The sequence below is a fragment of the Balaenoptera ricei genome, chromosome 11 (genome assembly GCF_028023285.1).
Source record: "Balaenoptera ricei isolate mBalRic1 chromosome 11, mBalRic1.hap2, whole genome shotgun sequence".
NCBI lineage: Eukaryota > Metazoa > Chordata > Mammalia > Artiodactyla > Balaenopteridae > Balaenoptera > Balaenoptera ricei.
This window is the reverse complement of record NC_082649.1, coordinates 21,681,136-21,698,715: the sequence shown is the minus strand read 5'-3', so window position 1 is coordinate 21,698,715 and position 17,580 is coordinate 21,681,136. Positions and strand designations below refer to the sequence as shown.

The window sequence follows — 17,580 nt, the reverse complement described above, 5'->3', positions numbered from 1 at the left end:
GACAAGATTGGGCGGTGCCCGAGAGTCTAGGCCTAGAGGAGAGGGCGGAAGTGGGCCCCGGGTCTGCCGGGAGATTCAAAGCGTGAGAGAACTTGAGCTGAAGAGGCAGAACCGGAGAGGTAGAGCCCCAAGTAGAACTTACCCTATAGCACTCCTCGGTGAGATGCAAAAGGACGGGATGAGGCAGGCTCTTCCGGAAATTTTGTAGAACTGTTTTGGGAGTGAGGGGAGGTTTCTTTGTGTTCTAGCGGTCAAAATAGCATTTTACCCAAGGGACTCGGGTGAGACTCAGGTTGGGGGATGACTCAACTTTTAATGGTTACTTAAATTTCAATTTTTTAATTAATTAAGTTTGAAGTTTTAATTATTTTTCAAAATTTAACTTAGAGATTTGAATATTTTAAATTTAAGTTTTGAAAATGTAATTTAACTTTGCAAATATAAGTTTTGGAAATTTAGTTGAGATTTAATTTTTGAAAATTTCATCTGTGACCTTTTCATTTAGTTAAAAAAAATTTAGTTTAAGATATTAATTTAAAATTTGATTTTGTGAATAAAATGTCTAAAAAATTTTAATGTTTGACAATTATTTCTTTCAGAAACTTATTTGGCACCTGTTTTACATTTGTGTTGATGCATGATTCGTATTTATACTTACGTTACGAATACCTATTGTCAAATGTGTACATGGCCCTGATTTAGGCGACTGCCTGTACCGCGAGCTTTATTCTCTCCAGGACTTGTTTTCAGTGTTGGGGTCCAGGGTAGGCCACCCAAAAATATGCCTCAGTGGCGTACTCATTATTTTGAATTAAAGGTACCGAAGAAATGGTCACCACAAGAGGACACTCTGACTCACCTTCTGTCTCGCTGAAGCAACCTTTGTTGACAGGCTCCTGGGCGTACCTGAGGATCGCTTGTTTGTTTATACACTCATTCCTACAAGAGCTGAGCACAAATCACTGTTCAGTTTTTCTATCATGTTCAGGCCTGCAGTGTCAGTGACAACCTTTCAAAAAGGGGAGTCCTTCGAGCCGGATTCGAACCAGCGACCTAAGGATGACCGCTGATCAAACATCTACAGTCCTCCGCTCTACCAACTGAGCTATCGAAGGGTCCTTAAAGGGAGGGTCTTAGAATACTTTAAATAATCTTTACCTCAATCCTGTAGTTTTATTTTGACTATAAGTTTATTTCAAAACTAGAAGCAGACATGAAGGGTGCTAGAAATATTCTAAAACTGATATGGGTAGTGATTATAGGAGTATATTAAAAAATTAATGCCCTTGAACACTAAAGAGTTGTGCTTTAATTCATTATCCTGCTCCCTTGGGTACAATACAGATAGGACCATCACCCTTGACACTCCTGCTGTCTCATCAGCTTAGCGCCTTCTCTCTCAATCAGAAGTGAGGCATAAATGAAAGGGTTTTCCTAAATGGGTTGAAGAGGGAGCTATTATCTTGAAGCGGAGTTACTATCCAGTTTATTCTTTTGGACCGGAAAGAGTTCATTCGCTTTATGTGTATGTTTGATTTGTTTCGGTCTACAATTTTCAAAATTCTTGTCCTTCGAGCCGGATTCGAACCAGCGACCTAAGGATATCCAACATGTTGTACCTACAGTCCTCCGCTCTACCAACTGAGCTATCGAAGGGCCACTTATAATCATTATTTTAGAGTCCCTCTCCTAATGTCTATCCAGATGGTTTCCGCTTTGATAATATTCATATTCACTTTTGAAAGTATAATCAAATTTAAGCAGTCTTTTAAGACACTGAATGGGTTCTATGTCATGATCTGGGTAGTTGGTTTCCTGGGTTTAATAAACATGTAAAATCCATTGAGTTGTACATTTAAGACGTTAGGATATTGTTCTATGTATATCTCAAAACAAAAACCCTACGGGTATCCCATGTCCTCCTCCCTAAGTATTATATACCTAGGGTGAATTCCCTGGATTACGCCCGATTTCCTGCTGTCCCCTCTAATTACTTTCTCCTTTTTCTCTCAGAAGTGTCTAGGTTGGCTCGATAAATGATATAATTACGTAAACACAGACATCTGGGTTGCAGAGGATCCCAAAGTTGTGAACAGAGCAATATCCAGTGCATTTTGGTATCATTGTGATTCTTCTTTCTGAAAATCTCATGGGAAATTGTGTGTATTCATAGCTCTAATGATGAAATATGTGGAGTGTGTGTGTGTGTGTGTGAATTTTCTTACTTGGATAAATAATTTGGGTGGTTCATATATTGCATAATTATTGTGGAGCAATTAAGGTGAAACAAAAAACCCTAAAAAATTTAAATGCAAATATATTCTTTTTTCAAAGAAAATCATCAAACATCGAGGTTCAACAGAGATTGCCTTACACTTGTGCCTAAAGCAGAAATAGACACAAATGGAGAATACACTAAATTATCTGGAGAGAAAAGGCTTTCTTTGGAAATATGCTTAAGGAAAAGATTAAGTGTATTTCTCTATAAAATATCTGTGCTTATTTCTACAAATTTATACAAGACTGTTATTTCTACAAAATGATATTATTTTAAAAATTCCACATTTTTTTTTTTCAAATGGCAATCGCCAATGCATTCTATTAGGGGTACTGAGAGGACGTAGTCGATACTGAACTCAGTAATTAAATCCCTTTCCATGACAAACTAAGAAAATATCATCTAGCAACTTTCAGTGTTCCTGACCTAATAGAGAAGTAGCGGCGGGAGAAGAGAGATTGTAGGACGTGGAGTTTCTCTTTTATTGTCAAGTGTCCTCCTATCTGTGCCTTGAATACAAGGTGGAAAATAGCGGAGATGCCAACAAGTGTAAAATTTCAGCATGGTGCTGGATTCAATTGCTGCTACAGAATTGTCGTCTCTTGGGATGCAGAAGTCTTCCTGGGATGATACTTAGAGGAACAGGAAGCTCTCTGAAAGGAAACAGAAAAGACAAGTCCACCTTTCCTCTTCCTCCTCCAGCCTTGCATTCTCCCTCTAGCTTCCTTTTTGGCAAAGCCTAATATGGAGCCAAGTAGTAAATCAGCAGTGTGGTTTACAGAGTCCTACCTCCTTTATCACAAGGCAGATTAAAGAAGGATGAGTGTCTTAGTCTGCTCTGGCTGCTATGACAAAATACCACAGACTGGGTGGCTTAAATAACAGAAATTTATTTTCTCACAGTTCTGGAGACTGGGATGACCAAGATCAAGATGACAGCCATTTAATTCCCAGTGAGAGCTCTCTTCCTGACTTGAGAGAACTCTCTGGTGTTTCCCATTATGAGAATAGTAATATTATGGGATCAGGACCCCACCCTAAGGACTGCATTAACCTTAATTACTTTCCAGTTTTGAATACAGTCACATTTGGATTTTGGAAGAACACAGTTCAGTCCAGAACAGTGAGCCTAAAGTTGAGTCAGTAGTTTAACAACTGGGAAAACTTCCATGTGAATTTTAAGATATTATTTTTGATCTTCATTTTACCTCTGTGCAAGCTAAGCTGTTGAAATTTTAATACCTAATCCAATGTTATTGGAAACAAGAACTCCCAGCTCATGGCTGAAAGCCCCCAGTTGCTCCCAGTTCACAGTCAGTCATCCCAAAGTTTTATCCATGGATCTGAGCTATGGAATTAGTCCACTTTCTTTCACTCCAGTTCCACACTTGCACCCCTAATAGAATCATGGAAAATAAATGGAGAAAAAAAAAATGAGTGGAGGCCAAATTGACTTCTGTAGCTGGGTAAATTCTGTCCAAGGAGAAGGAGAGAACACCCAGATGGTGGAGAGAATCAAGGCAAGGCTGACCTTGAGCCAAGTTTTGAGATGAATGGTGGGTTTCTACACACCCACTTAGAACAGCTGAGTTTTGAACTCTTTTGTCTCAAATGGAGGGGGTGCAGGAAGGTGGAGGATTTCTTCCCACAGAAGGTTATTCACTTTTTTGTCAGCCCTGACTGCAATGAAAAAGAAAAGAGAAGAGCAAGCATTAAGGGCATTAAAAGGGTCCTGGAGAGGCCTGCGCAGCGTGCCTGCACAGCATAGGGACATAGAGTCACTTTCTTAAGTAAAATGTTTTATCTTCTCCATTTCATCACCTTGTCCCAATTTCATTGAGACTAGAAAATAACATTAAACCAAAAAAAAAAAAAAAGTTTCTAATGATGGAATTTCAGACAAAGAAGCAGTTGACGGGAAGGGTCTTCACATGGCTTTCTTGCAAGTGATGGGTCTCTGGCAATGCTCAAGAGTTCTCTTCAGAACTAGCTCTGTGAAGTACCAGCACCTAGCACAGTACCTGGTACCTAGTACTCCACAGGCCCAGAAGAAAAAGAGGCAACTACTACTTTCGGTTTTTTGCAAGGAATCCAGATCTAAGCCTGCAGCCATGATTATATTCACTTCTCCTATTAGTGCTTACCTTAGAAAAATAACTTGTACACCTTTGATCGAAATTGGGACTACGAAGCCAGAATGAAGGGAGAAATTAACTGGGACGCACACCCCCTCGTGACCTTGTGTCCACCGACGGTGGTTTTTATCGATAAAAAAAGCCAGACAGAAAGCAGATCTTAGGGGACATTCGTAGGAACTCTGGAGCATCTGTTTCTGGTGCTAGCAGAATCAATTGGTGGAAAATTTAGGAGTGCGGGGATTGGCAGGAACTATTGGGATGGCCAAAAGCCGAGTCTCATTGCCTGAGAAACTTGATTTGCCCTCCTGGATGTACCTACAATTTCCTTCCGGTCCCCGGTGTCCGTAGATATGATTCCAGTGTTAAACTCTTGCCCAATTTCGAAGACAGGTGTTTCTATGGATTCCACGCCCTGGTCCACCTGCACTCTGCAGTCTTCTCTCAACAGGATCCAGCACCGTAGAACAGATTATAGGTGGCGCCCCAGGGGCTGTTTGATAACCCGTACTTTGTCCTATTGTCTAACGACTAGAAACCAAGGTGGCCACGAGTTCTGAATTACATTCGGATATTGAAGTATGGGAGGCAGAAGTGCCCAGCAGGCAGGGGAATTAGCTCAAGTGGTAGAGCGCTCGCTTAGCATGCGAGAGGTAGCGGGATCGATGCCCGCATTCTCCAGCTTTATGTTCCGCCTACCCTTCGGCCTTTATTTCCCTACTTCTGTAAATAAACACCTTGCTACAACGTTACTACGTAAGAGCCCAATTCCTAATTGATGGCCTCTCCCTTGTCTCCAGTGACAGGATAGGGAAGGTTGGATTCTTTAAGATTTCTCTCGCCTTTGGAAGATTTGAATATTGGTCTCTGCCAGGTGGATTTACAAATCTACACTTAAATAATACATTTTTATTCTCAGAATCTATTTCCCACATGTATGACCTATTGAGGGCCACCTCAAGTTCTTACAACTGGAACAAATAATTTCCACTTCTTAATGAAATTTTGAAGAGCCAAAAATATGTAGGTATGTTTGAGGTTTGTTTTTTTTTACATTCACTCGTCCTCTTCTGGAGTCATCTGGCTGTTTCTACGGGGGTCGTGGGGCCGCTACTGCCAATTGATACTGGAATATTGCAGAATGTGGCCCAATTATGGGAGGGAAATTGCAGTGGAGAACTTGTTTGGGTTGGAATCTATGGTGCGTTGGTGAGAAGCTCAGTCCAGGACTATCTAATAAAATTTGCAACCAAGGCCCATGTTATCTTTGAAAATTGGACAATTTTTCTTGTTTACTCTTTTGCCCTCGAGTCGCTTTCAAAGAGCAAGGGAGCTACCAGTTTAGACCAAAGTGGGTAGAAAATTCTATCAATTTTCCCCTTGTCTATTATTTTTAATTCTAAAATTTTTCGCTTCTGCAGTGGTTCTCAAACCTTGCAACACATTAAAATCACCTGGGAGCTTTTAAAACTACCAATGCCTGGGTCCCACCTTCAAAGTGGCGCAACTATAGGCGCTTTGTAAAATAGTCCCAGGTGCTTCTGACATCCACCCACTTTTCTGCGCCAGGGTTGAGAATCACCTTTACATAATTAAACGGAGAAGGGGGAGTAGTGCCCCAGGGTCTGTGGGCGACTGCCAGTAGTTGAGCATCCACCTGGGAAAAAAACAAATAAAACCTTCGGAGAGACTCAGGACTCTAATACCACGAGGGGGCGCCCGTGCCCAACCAGTTACTAACCTTTGGTCAGCTACGTTCCTAGCAGGCCGCCCCTCCCCTAGTCTTGGGATGCCGGGTAGGGTGGCGGAGACTTGTCACAGGATCCCTTGCTTAGTGGGCCCACCTCTGATCCGCCTGGTCGGGGCTCGGGACTTCTTTGCGGCACGGGCCCTTTATGAACTATAGACCTGAAGTTTGATCGCGTATTAGTAATTATTACGGAGAATAATAATTTAAAAAATTAGATTCGTTGCACATTGAGATTAGTCTTAAATAGATGCTAAAGAGATGAACAGCAAGGATATATATAGCTGAGTTACACCTTTTTAAGGGTGAGGGTGAAAAAACCACACACAAAACGTGAACTCCTTCGAGCCGGATTCGAACCAGCGACCTAAGGATGCCTGGTTGTAGATCCACTCACTACAGTCCTCCGCTCTACCAACTGAGCTATCGAAGGAATCACGACGATGTTTTCCCCCGCAGAGCATGCCATCTCTGCACGAGGTTGGAGAGCCGTTGGCGCTTATTCTTTTATTCACCAGTGCTGTTGGTTAGGTTTGCCCTAGTGGCCTCCACATTTTTTTTGTAACCCAGCACTCCTTCACAGGACCACTGCCCTGGACCAAGGAGAAAACGGTAGCACCCACTGGTTTGCAAAAAGAAAATAAAATAATGATGTATGAGGAACTGACAAAAATTTAGCAATGAGTGTCTTTTACTGTGATGAATGAATTTAAATAACCAATCTTAGATAGAATTTGAAGTACTTTAATCTGCAATTTTAACAGATAATTAACAGAAGGAGGAGGAGGAAGAAAACAAGCACAGGGTTAAACTCTTCAAAACCATACTAAGACGTTCTTAATTGACATTTAGTCCCTGTAGATAAACCAGACGAACACACTAATTCTAAACTCAGAAAAAACCTGTCGATGGGAAGCTAAAATATTTTTTAAATTATCTTAACAAGGTAGAAAGTAATGTCATTCAAACACTAATTTTACAAAGTGTGAGTCTAGTCTAATTTTCTGTGACAGTCTGAAGCTCAGAATGGCTATTACGCTCATGTAAGTGAAATCCACTTGAGGTGGCAACCGACATCAGGAATCTTTGTTCTTCACGTTCCACCAAAAATCATTACATTGTCATACAGTGGAGCCATACACATAGGACAAACGATCCCCCTTGTGCAAGTAGAACATTGAGACCAGTGTTCACTCCTCTACGGCACAAGATTTTTTTTTTTTCTGAATTGAAATTAAAAGCAAGTTGCTAATCACTTAATTTAGCCATTTAGCTCCTCAAGTCTTCATGAAACATCTGTTTTGAGGGGGCTAGTCTGAATAAATTAAATATAAAATTTTATCTCCTCCCCAACCCCAATTGACTGAATAAGTTGTCCTATTTTATAAATGTATTTAGTACTATCCATTTTGTAAAACTACGCTTTTACAAAAAGGATCCATTCCTTCCTTCCTTATCTCCCACTCCACATTATAGAAGATTCAGACAGAGAGAAAGCTAGACAGGCCTTAAGGAGCCTTGAGAAAAGAACAAGCAGCAGATTTGAGGGATTCTGAGGTGTGTGTGTGTGAATAACTTGAATTCTCGTAGGTCAAGAATCACGTCTGGTTCTTCCATATATATCTAGCCTTCTTTTCCATATATTTACACAATAAAATATAACAGTGTGAAAATATAAGAAGCAGGAAAGTTTTGGTGTTCATTTCTTTTTCCCCTTCCTCAGTACTCTTAGATGCAGGTGGGAGATGAATTTCGAATCCTACCACAATAGGGAAGAACAAATATGACTCCATACTGGATATGTTTCTTTTTCTTTAACTTTTGCATTCTATTAGTTTTGCTATAAATTAATCACTAGAGGGACGTTGCCTAAGGCTTAAAGTATACATAATGGCCCGTCTCCTGGAACCCTGCCTCCCATGCCTGAGGGGTTAAGCTAAAACTACCTTTGCTTAGCTCCCAGGGAAACATCCTGACCCAGCCTCCCTGTGAATGGCTGCAGGAAAGAAGAAATTAACATATCCCCTCCTGAGTCTGGCCAGAATCAGGAAATATTTGCAACAACTTATCGCCTTTTTTACTTTATCTCCTCACCTCCCCCTCTTTTTTCCATAAAAGAAACTAGCATCCAAACCCCGGCAAGATGGTTCTTGAGGACTTTTGTCTTCCATCTTCTCGGTCCGCCGGCCTTGCCCCAATACTGTAACAGGGAAGAGCAAAATCTGACTGCAATGTTGGATCTGTTTCTTTTACTTTGACCTTTGCTTTCCATTGCTTTTATTCGGTCTATAGCTATAGGCATACATAATGGCCCGCCTCGGGGAACCCTGCCCCTCTGCCTGAATGTTAAATTAAAGTGCCTTTGTTCACCCCACAGGGAAACACCCTGACCCTGCCCACCTGTGAATGGCTGCAGAAAAGCAGAAATTAACGCATCCCCTCCCCGAGGATGGCCAAAACCGGGAGATATTTTGCAAGACTTAAGGCCTTTTTACTTTACTTCCTCATCCCCTCCCCCTCTCTGTTCTATAAAAGAAACCAGCGTCCAGCCCCTGATAAGATGGTACTCCGGGACGGTAGATCATCATCTTATCTGACGCCTGGCTTTCCGAATAAAGTCACTATTCCGAGCCCCCAAAACTTGTCTCTCAATTTATTGACCTGTCATGCGGCAAGCAGTGGGAACTTGAACTCGGTAACATATACACAACAGTGACCTTTAATATTCACAGACATGCATTGAGCACTGACTATTCCAGGCACCATGCTAAGTGCTGGGAACACACAGAGGCAAATAAGATAAACTCTGTCCCCAAAAGGTGTCAAATTGAAAAGCTCAAAGAGTAAGTTTGAGTCATGGAGGTAAAGATTTTCAGCTTTGAAGGCTCTGACTCAAAACGCTTGGTATTTAAGTTAATGGGACCTCTCTTGTTGGTAGTTTAGACCATACTATATATTAAAAGTGTATTCTGCTAATGTAAACATTTATCTTTTAGAAAAAGTCCTAGTACTCTGAACTCTGGAATCCAGCTGAATATGAAAATATGTTCTGGCATACATATATTTTCCTCTTTATTCCATGTTCAAAAAATAATACTGGCTTGTTTCTGGAATGCCTGAGCTATTGTCACCTTGGGCTGCTGGTGCAGATAATACTCTTGAGTAGAATACTTCCTTTTTCCTTTACCTATGACCCCAGCTTTCCAAGTCTGCTCTGGAACAGGGTTAAACCCCTGACTTCTGTGTCTTGTTTACTCTTCTCAACTACCAAGACTTCCTGAAGCACACCTGACTATACAATTTGCTGTTGGTAACCTTCTCTGAACAGACCTGTGTATTCACAAAATTGTGGTTGTGTCTGTCTTTGCTTTTCTTCCAGAGACTGTCCTCCCAAGTTCAGACCTAACTGTAGGCTAACATGTTCTTGTAGGCAGCCTCCAAATTACTGACCTCTGGCTTTTCTTTCATATCTGGCTCAGTCCAGTATCAGTCAAGCTCTAGTTATGAATAGAGAGTCTGTGGACTCCGCTTTCAGATTATCTGTCCCAAGGGAAAGCCACTAAGTTTTTTTTTTTTTTAGTTAATTTGATAAGATTTATTAAACAATGTTATCTATATAAAAGATTGTTAAGTATCCTAAAGGCAATGCAACTAAGTTATTCTTTCAACAAATATGTGAGAGCTTACTGTGTGTCAAATTCCTGAATTCCGAAATGTCGTAGTGTGTTTTGCTTTTTTTGTCCCCCCTACTGTAGACTGAATATTGTCCCCCCCAAACTTATATGTTGAAACCTTAACACCCACCCGACAGTGTGGCAGTATTTGGAGTAAGGAAGTAATTAAGGTTGGATTGGTGTTCTTTAAAGAAGAGACATCTGGAAGCTCACTCCCTCTTTCTTCCACTGAGGACATGGCAAGAAGGCAGCCCTCTACAAGCCAAGAAGAGAGCTCTCACCAGAAATGGAATCAGCTAGTGCCTTAATCATGGATTCTTCAGCCTCTAGAACTGCAAGAAAATAAAATTTTTCAGTTAAGCCACCCAGTCTCTGGTATTTTGTTCTGGTAGCCCAAGCAGACTAAGACACCAGCCCCCAACCTGTGCCCTTTTAAACCACCTTTAATCAAGGACTCCTTTGCAGTTGCAATGTTATGTCTAAGGAGTTAGGTTAGCTTGTGCTCAGGACCAAGCTCAGGATGGCCTTGGCCTTGGAGATGTTGGCACAGGTCTTGAGTTCAGAAATGCAATCTTTAAGTATGTCAACTCAATTTTAACAATATAGCCAAAGGGCCATACGAATGGGAAAAAGCAGTCTGTTCCAAGCAACTCAAAAAATGTTTATAAACCAGAAATCCATTAAGTTAATTGACAACAGGACATGTGGCTTATTAACACCAGCAATACTTGTTCCTCTATCTAGGACATCCCTTTATAGTTTTCATCATACCAGGAAACCAAAACATTAAGCTGAGGCTGCTGGGTGATCAAGAGTTCAGGCTTTACAGTAAGACTTAGGGCTTAATACCCACAACATGTAGTCTGTATATCTTCAATGATTGTTCTCTCTAGTAAGTAGAATATTCATATGAGTCAGATACAGGGTCTCTGTTCCCTTGATTTTACTGGATAAACACTGGTAATTTCTTAACTCCGTTTCTGTCACCATCACCTATTTTTTAAAACAGTCACTCCAAGCAGCTTCATTTCCTAATGCCAGACAGTTAAAATACCACTGAGAATTTAATTTTCACTTGAGTCAGTTACATTCACCCAGTAAGTAAATGACAGCCTTCTTGAAGGCACGGCCCATGTTATATGGATGTTTTCATTTTAAGTATCCAACAGGGAAAAGGCGCTTAATAAAAATATGTTCATCAATTAATTTGAAAGATGTCTTGAGACCTGGAAAACAGTTAAGGCTCAGTGTACTCTTCTAGGAAAGTTGTTTCTTGTCCATCCATTTTAAGTTGACCCATGATTCTCGGTTTCATCGTGTATATACTGACAATACTCCCAAATTGTAGGGAGTCTACCTAGTTTAAAACATGTGATTCCATGTGCCCAACCATAGGTGCTATTGATCTAAATAGGTAAAATACGGAACAGTTTTAAAACTGAATATAACATCACATGGAGCAAGGGATATATTAACAATATTCAGGTTCCTGAGTAAAGAATAAAGGAAAGTTTAGATGGGGGAGGATGGAGAGTGGTAAATTGTCCTGTCTCCAGCATGCTCAGAAGTGGGCATTCTTTCAATACAATATTGATAGTTCTGGGGCTCTTGGTCTCAATGGGTGCAGACAGCATTATCAGATTTTCAAAGCGACATAAATATTGTTAACATCTAACTCGTTTTGCTCTGATTATACACTAGGCAACCTTTCATATGAATTTTGCCTTCCCAAATTTGAGGGCAAATAAAAACACACTGCGCCACTTAGTTTTTTTTCTTAGTATAAACTTATAAAGCTGGTATTCTGACTTTAAAGTTATTCTTGACTATCCTTCACACTCCCATTCAAGAGAGAATGGCAGAAATGCAATTTGGACTATAAAAACCAGGCTTAAGTCTTTAGATATTATTTTGTAGGCAGTTGCAACCTGTTGTGGGTTGGTTGGTTCTTTTACTTGCCGAAGGAAGGGAAGAAAGGTTGGAAACAGCATTATCTATAAGGAGGTCCATTGTGTTGTTTAGGTGTGGTTGATCAGGAGCTGAAAGGCTGTATGAGGTAGTGGTAATAGAAAATCTGTCTCCCGTTATTACATAATGACACTTGCTTGGGCCAGAAAGTAGTCACCATTCTCAAAACTCTCCATGGACATTGCTGCTTCTGAGCCTCTGCCCATCAAACTGTTTCCTTTGTTTGGATCGTCTCCACCTTCACACTACCTTTTCCAACATCCCTGCATCCTAAACCTTTTTCGGTGGGGATAGTGCTTCAGAATCACCCCCGGAGCCTAAATGCCCTACCAGAGACCATGTATCTCTAGTTATCCAAACAAAAGCTCTAAGCCAGAGAAGTGCGTTGCCGCCAGGGGGCGATGAGGCTTAACGCTGCAGGAGTCATAGAGCTGGCCGGAATAATTCAACAGAGCCAGTAAACCACAGCTGGTCACAGGGATTCCACAATTCAATACTTTCTAAAATTTCTCGTTTGACAACGGTGAGGCACTTTGTTTTGGAGATTAGAGGAAGGTGCCGAAATGTAGCTGACAGCAAAAGGTTTAGAGAGTACTCGCACAACGTGGGGCTCGAACCCACGACCCTGAGATTAAGAGTCTCATGCTCTACCGACTGAGCTAGCCGGGCACCCCAGAAACAGTCTTCCCTCAGCGAATTAAGAGACCATAAAATTCTTCCTGGACCGACAGGGATGAATAGGACTCTAGATTTTTTGACTGTTTCTGTTATATAAGATGACATGAAACGCAAAGAATGTAAGCATTATCTGAAATTATTGGCATGCATTCCATTCGCTTTCACTACATCTTCCCTCTTACCCTCATTCTCACCAACATGTCTTGATAGACCACAAAATGCTTCCGGAATCCAAGAGTCGGAATCTCTGAACGCGCTGAGGGTGAGCCCAACTCTGGCACTCCCAGAGCTCCAGGCCTGGTTGCCAATGTGGCTCCAAGCTCAGTCCCAAAGGTACCAGGTTCTCGAACCAAAACACTGCCCTGGGCCGTCTCCGTAACCCACTGAGACATTCCTCTCCTGTTTCTATCACCTGTCAACTCTGGCCCCTCTTACCACGCTGTGTAAATGTGGTCCTAAAGGAATTCCCTGCGGTTTTCTCCCTCCTTTTCAGGCCGCTTGTTCTTGTTCATTTGTTGTCCTTCTCCACAATCAAGGCTTGCACACACAAAAAAGGGAGGCGGGAAGGGGTGTTGCAACTGCATTATAATATAAAATACTTGACAACCACTGGAATATAGGATCCAGTGATTTTTGTGTATTTTGTTTACCACAGACTGCAAGAGCTCACTTATTATAGTAGATGCTAAACAAATATCTGTTTAAAGAGTGTACCAACAGTACGCTCCGGGAAGAGAGAAAAAGTGCCCCTTCTCAATAATGAAGCAGAGCCCCTATTCCTGAATGATGGAGGAATACGCAACGAGGAAAGCCGAAATAACTTGTATAAAGGTTTCCAGCACCCCAACTCTATAGGTCAATATTTGATTTTTCCATTTGAACCCATTTCTTTGATGTGATGAATGAATGATGGATGACATTGAATTGAGATATGACCATCGTCTTCCTATACTTTCTTTTAATTTTAAAAATATAATGTTTATTACCTGGATTTTTAAAAATTAACTTTTATTGGAGTATAGTTGCTTTACAATGTTGTTTCCTATACATTTCATATGACCACAACCGTGGAGTCGAACTTCTAGAATAACCAGAAACCTTTGCTTTTGCAAGAGTCAATTTAGAGCTGATGGAAAACTGAGTAAGAGCCAAAACTGAAAAGTACTTGTCTCTCTTAATTAGAAGAGTTATCTAGTCACTTATTGGAATCAAGTGCATATACAGCCTACATATTTCTACATGAAAATATAGCAGTTTAATTTAACAGCAGATGTACCAATTTCTTTTGAGTGAGTTTAATAAAAATTCAATAGCGGGGGTAGGCCGCAAAACCTGGGCTCGTCCGGGATTTGAACCCGGGACCTCTCGCACCCTAAGCGAGAATCATACCCCTAGACCAACGAGCCATCTGTTGGAAAAAAAAAAAGTTCTTCGAAACAGATTAAATATTTACTTCTCCGTTTTTCTTTCGTACTTGAACATGTAACATTTTTTTCCGCCTCTGTTTCTCTCTATTTCTGTCTCCCCGCTACCCTCCCTTCCTAGTTTTAAAACCAGATCGACTTGGCTCAGAAGTTCCCTGGATCTCCCCGCAACCGAATCCTTCGAAGACTGGTCTGTATAAAGCCTTATTTCTCAGAGATCGCTGATCCACCCTTTGTAAGAAACAACTGTGGCGTTTATTTAAAATGCAGAGACCTGTAGTCTTCCTCAAATCTACTGAGTCAAAGTCCCTGGGGGTGAGGCCCAATAAGCTGCATTTTTGACAAGCTCCCTAACTCCTCTTGGCTTGATCTCAGTATTTTCCACGGAAAATAGTGAAAATTCACTCAATGGGATATAAAGTTCTGAGGTCGTGAATGAATAAAGAAAATTCGTTGTACAAGGAACAAGGGGATACATAATTAGTGTTCAGAAAGTCGGTTTTGGTGGAAAATGAGACTGATTCAAGAGGCATAACATCGAGAAGTGGACGAAACAGAGGGTCTGCTGGTGTCGGTCAACGTGGACCAACTGGTTGGTGACAGACGGCAAAGTAGATTCTGGAAAAGGGCTTAGTCCTTTCTTACCTAAAAAAATCAAAGTAACAAGAAAACACTTTTCCCAATAAGGGAGTTCTCCCTTCATGTGAGGGATGATCTAACCGAATAGAAATCCTCAATTGAGCAATCGGAGATCATGAACACTGCCTTTTCACTCTTGCCCCGCATCTCAGTATGTTTTCAGACTATTTCGAGGGCAGTATTTGGCCACTAAACAAACTGGTGACAGTGTTTCCTTCTAATGAACTTAATAACTCCTAAGGTGTCTTGCTGCTTTTCTGCTTCTCTTGGACAAAATTTTGAGCAATCTGTCTTGCTCAAAGACGTGAGCTCTGGACTCCCTAGGATGGTTTGGACTTGTGGCAAAATGTCTTTTGTGTAGATACCGCGGGTTGTCTCGTAGGACAGTCCTTGGACAGTTTGGTCTTCTGGCTGGAAAGTAATCAAAACTATTTCTGAGTTATGCTTAAAAAGCGACAACTGGCCCGTACGGGGATCGAACCCGCGACCTTGGCGTTATTAGCACCACGCTCTAACCAACTGAGCTAACCGGCCACCTGCTTAGGGTTTTCTTTGGAAGCTTTTACAAGGAACTTTTCTCGTTTTGATGTTTTGATAATAGGAACACTATGGTGCATCTGAGCTGCTGGATTCGCCTACACCAAACAAGGCTTCGTCCTTTTTCCAACATTTGTCCTACTTTTCAGTGCCATGACTCAGCAACAACACCCCCTCCTCCCCTTTGAGTGTTTTCAGACCAGTTACCTCAGCTAGCCGTTCATTAATGGATCCTGGACAAGTTTCCAGGTTGCTCCTCTTCGGCCATCTGTCCACTGGGTGTGTTTTTCTCTGTTTTCGATTTCATTCATTACAGATATCCTAAAAAACCTCAAAGGTATCCTGCTTCTCTCTCTACGTATACAGTTCTATACGCCGTGGCTAAAAGAGTACCGAGAAAATTAGAGGAGTATACAAAGTAGGCATTAATGTTTTTAAAGTGCGATTTCTGGTTATGTAGGTAAAAGGACCTGGAGATGCCGGGGATCGAACCCGGGGCCTCATACATGCGAAGCATGCGCTCTACCACTGAGCTACATCCCCGTCCTGCGTAAGCGGTGTTTGTAGCCTTTCCCAATTCTTTGAGTCTGAATTTCTTTTTCTCCCTTCTGCAACTCTTAAGATTTTCTGAATGCTTAAATTAAATTCTCCTTTGCTTATTCAGCAAAATCTTGAAATGGTTAATGGGGCAACGTTCATGGGCATTCCGAGTGGAGAAAGCCTTCCAGTCATTGGACCCTTGTCAAGCACTTAACTTAGAGACGGAACGAAATCTGACGAGAAAAAAGAGAGTGGGACTCTCCTTTAAAAGCTTCTTTCCTTTTTTCTTTTTCCTTTTTTTCCCCTCTCCAAAGACAGCTGAGACCCAGCACGAAATCGAATCGCTCCCTCAGTCCCTAGACCCATATTTAGGTATCCAAAGCGCGGCCGAAAGGTGATTTAATTATCCCTTAAAAGCATCAGCATTGGATTGGCTTCCTTTTGAAAGTGTTTGGGCCCAAATGTAGAATATTTGACTTGTTTCTCTGGGAAGCCTAGGAACTAAAGGCCAACCTTCTGCAGTTTTTGACTGCACTGAATTCTATATGGTACTATAGAATATATCTCTATATGCTACATAGAGATATAGTGTTTATACATATAGCATATATCTAAACTAGAGAGAGAAAGAAAGATACAATTTGGGGAGACATTATAATTAATGTAATATGGTTTTATCGTGGCCTTAAAGGCCTTCACTGTGGCTGAGTTTCTATGCCAAGCATTTTCTGAATAACCAGCTCTGAACCGGCATCACAGGCGAAATGCCCAAAATCGTTCTTCTGAATGTATGCATAAATTGACTATAGTTGATGTGGAACGCTTTTCCTCCTGTGAGCCCGGATAGCTCAGTCGGCAGAGCATCAGACTTTTAATCTGAGGGTCCAGGGTTCAAGTCCCTGTTCGGGCGTTGTCTTTTTCGTTTTCTTTTTCTATTCCTATATATTCATCACAAAAAAATAGTGACAGAAAGGAAGATAAACTCAAATCACAAGCTGATTTACCTAAAAAAAAAAAAAAAAGAGGGGACCCTGAGCATGGCATAGTTATCACAACCTAGGACCTGTTCAGAAAATAGAAGGGCCTTTTAGCCAGAAGCCACAGCACAAAACATTTCATCTAGAGCACGAGTAAAAGTTTCATTAACAATGGTCACAAATTAGCAAAGGCCAAACTCTTTCTTGAAAAGCAACCAATGTGCAGAACTGCTCGCTCTTCTCTACATTGGTGTGCTCCTCTCGGAGCTCAGCTCTGGGGATGCCCAGGTAAACTGTATAGAGGAGGTGGTGCCATACTCAGAATTCATGGCCTAGGGGCAGTGCTTTCCAAACATTTTTGGCCATGACCAGTTTGTAGTTTAGTTTACATCTGGACCCATACACACACGTGTAACAGGAACAAAGGTTGCCTGAATTACCACTTACCACATGCATTGCATTCTATTTCAGATTCCATGTTATTCTCAAAAATGCTGGGTGATACCCATGCTTAAATTCATTTTATATCTCCCTCATTGAGAAACACTGGGCTGTAGGGTGATCATAAAGATGAAACGTAACATATAGTACAAAACAATGGGTACTGTGCTTGTTGCCGAGTCCAAGCTCAGACCGCTAGCAGAATCACAGGCCAATAAATTGAGAAACGAGTTGTTGGGGCAAGGAATAGCGACATTATTCAGAAAGCCAGCAGACGGAGAAGATGGTGGACTAGTGGCCCAAAGAACCATCTTCCCTGAGTTAGAATTCAGGCTTCTTTTACACTAAAAGGGGAGGGGACAAAGTCCTGGTTCTAGGATGTGTTAATTTCTTCCTTCCTGCTGCCATTCACAGGTGGGCCTGGTCAGGAGGTTTCCTGTGAGCTCAACAAAGGTATTTTAGCTTAACGCTCATCACATGGGAGGAAGGGTTCCCAGAGATGAGCCATAATGTATAAGCTAAGCTTATAGGCAACATCCCTT

The 17,580-nt window shown here is 41.4% G+C and overlaps 9 non-coding genes across 9 annotated transcripts; 2 read left to right on the top strand and 7 right to left on the bottom strand.

The window, feature by feature from the left end:
* Positions 1–1,025: 1,025 nt before the first annotated feature.
* On the bottom strand, positions 1,026–1,115 carry TRNAY-GUA (transfer RNA tyrosine (anticodon GUA)). Its single transcript is given in 2 exon segments — positions 1,026–1,061; positions 1,079–1,115. It is a non-coding gene; the product is annotated as a tRNA-Tyr (tRNA).
* Positions 1,116–1,567: 452 nt separating this feature from the next.
* TRNAY-GUA (transfer RNA tyrosine (anticodon GUA)) lies at positions 1,568–1,656 on the bottom strand. Its single transcript is given in 2 exon segments — positions 1,568–1,603; positions 1,620–1,656. It is a non-coding gene; the product is annotated as a tRNA-Tyr (tRNA).
* Positions 1,657–5,021: 3,365 nt separating this feature from the next.
* Positions 5,022–5,094, top strand: TRNAA-AGC (transfer RNA alanine (anticodon AGC)). Its single transcript has one exon. It is a non-coding gene; the product is annotated as a tRNA-Ala (tRNA).
* Positions 5,095–6,499: 1,405 nt separating this feature from the next.
* Positions 6,500–6,593, bottom strand: TRNAY-GUA (transfer RNA tyrosine (anticodon GUA)). Its single transcript has 2 exons — positions 6,557–6,593; positions 6,500–6,535 (listed from the first exon to the last, which is right to left on the bottom strand). It is a non-coding gene; the product is annotated as a tRNA-Tyr (tRNA).
* Positions 6,594–12,398: 5,805 nt separating this feature from the next.
* TRNAK-CUU (transfer RNA lysine (anticodon CUU)) lies at positions 12,399–12,471 on the bottom strand. Its single transcript has one exon. It is a non-coding gene; the product is annotated as a tRNA-Lys (tRNA).
* A 1,343-nt stretch (positions 12,472–13,814) lies between these two features.
* Positions 13,815–13,886, bottom strand: TRNAP-AGG (transfer RNA proline (anticodon AGG)). The gene has a single exon. It is a non-coding gene; the product is annotated as a tRNA-Pro (tRNA).
* A 1,117-nt stretch (positions 13,887–15,003) lies between these two features.
* On the bottom strand, positions 15,004–15,077 carry TRNAI-AAU (transfer RNA isoleucine (anticodon AAU)). Its single transcript has one exon. It is a non-coding gene; the product is annotated as a tRNA-Ile (tRNA).
* Positions 15,078–15,551: 474 nt separating this feature from the next.
* Positions 15,552–15,623, bottom strand: TRNAA-CGC (transfer RNA alanine (anticodon CGC)). Its single transcript has one exon. It is a non-coding gene; the product is annotated as a tRNA-Ala (tRNA).
* Positions 15,624–16,457: 834 nt separating this feature from the next.
* Positions 16,458–16,530, top strand: TRNAK-UUU (transfer RNA lysine (anticodon UUU)). The gene has a single exon. It is a non-coding gene; the product is annotated as a tRNA-Lys (tRNA).
* The last annotated feature ends 1,050 nt before the right edge of the window (positions 16,531–17,580 follow it).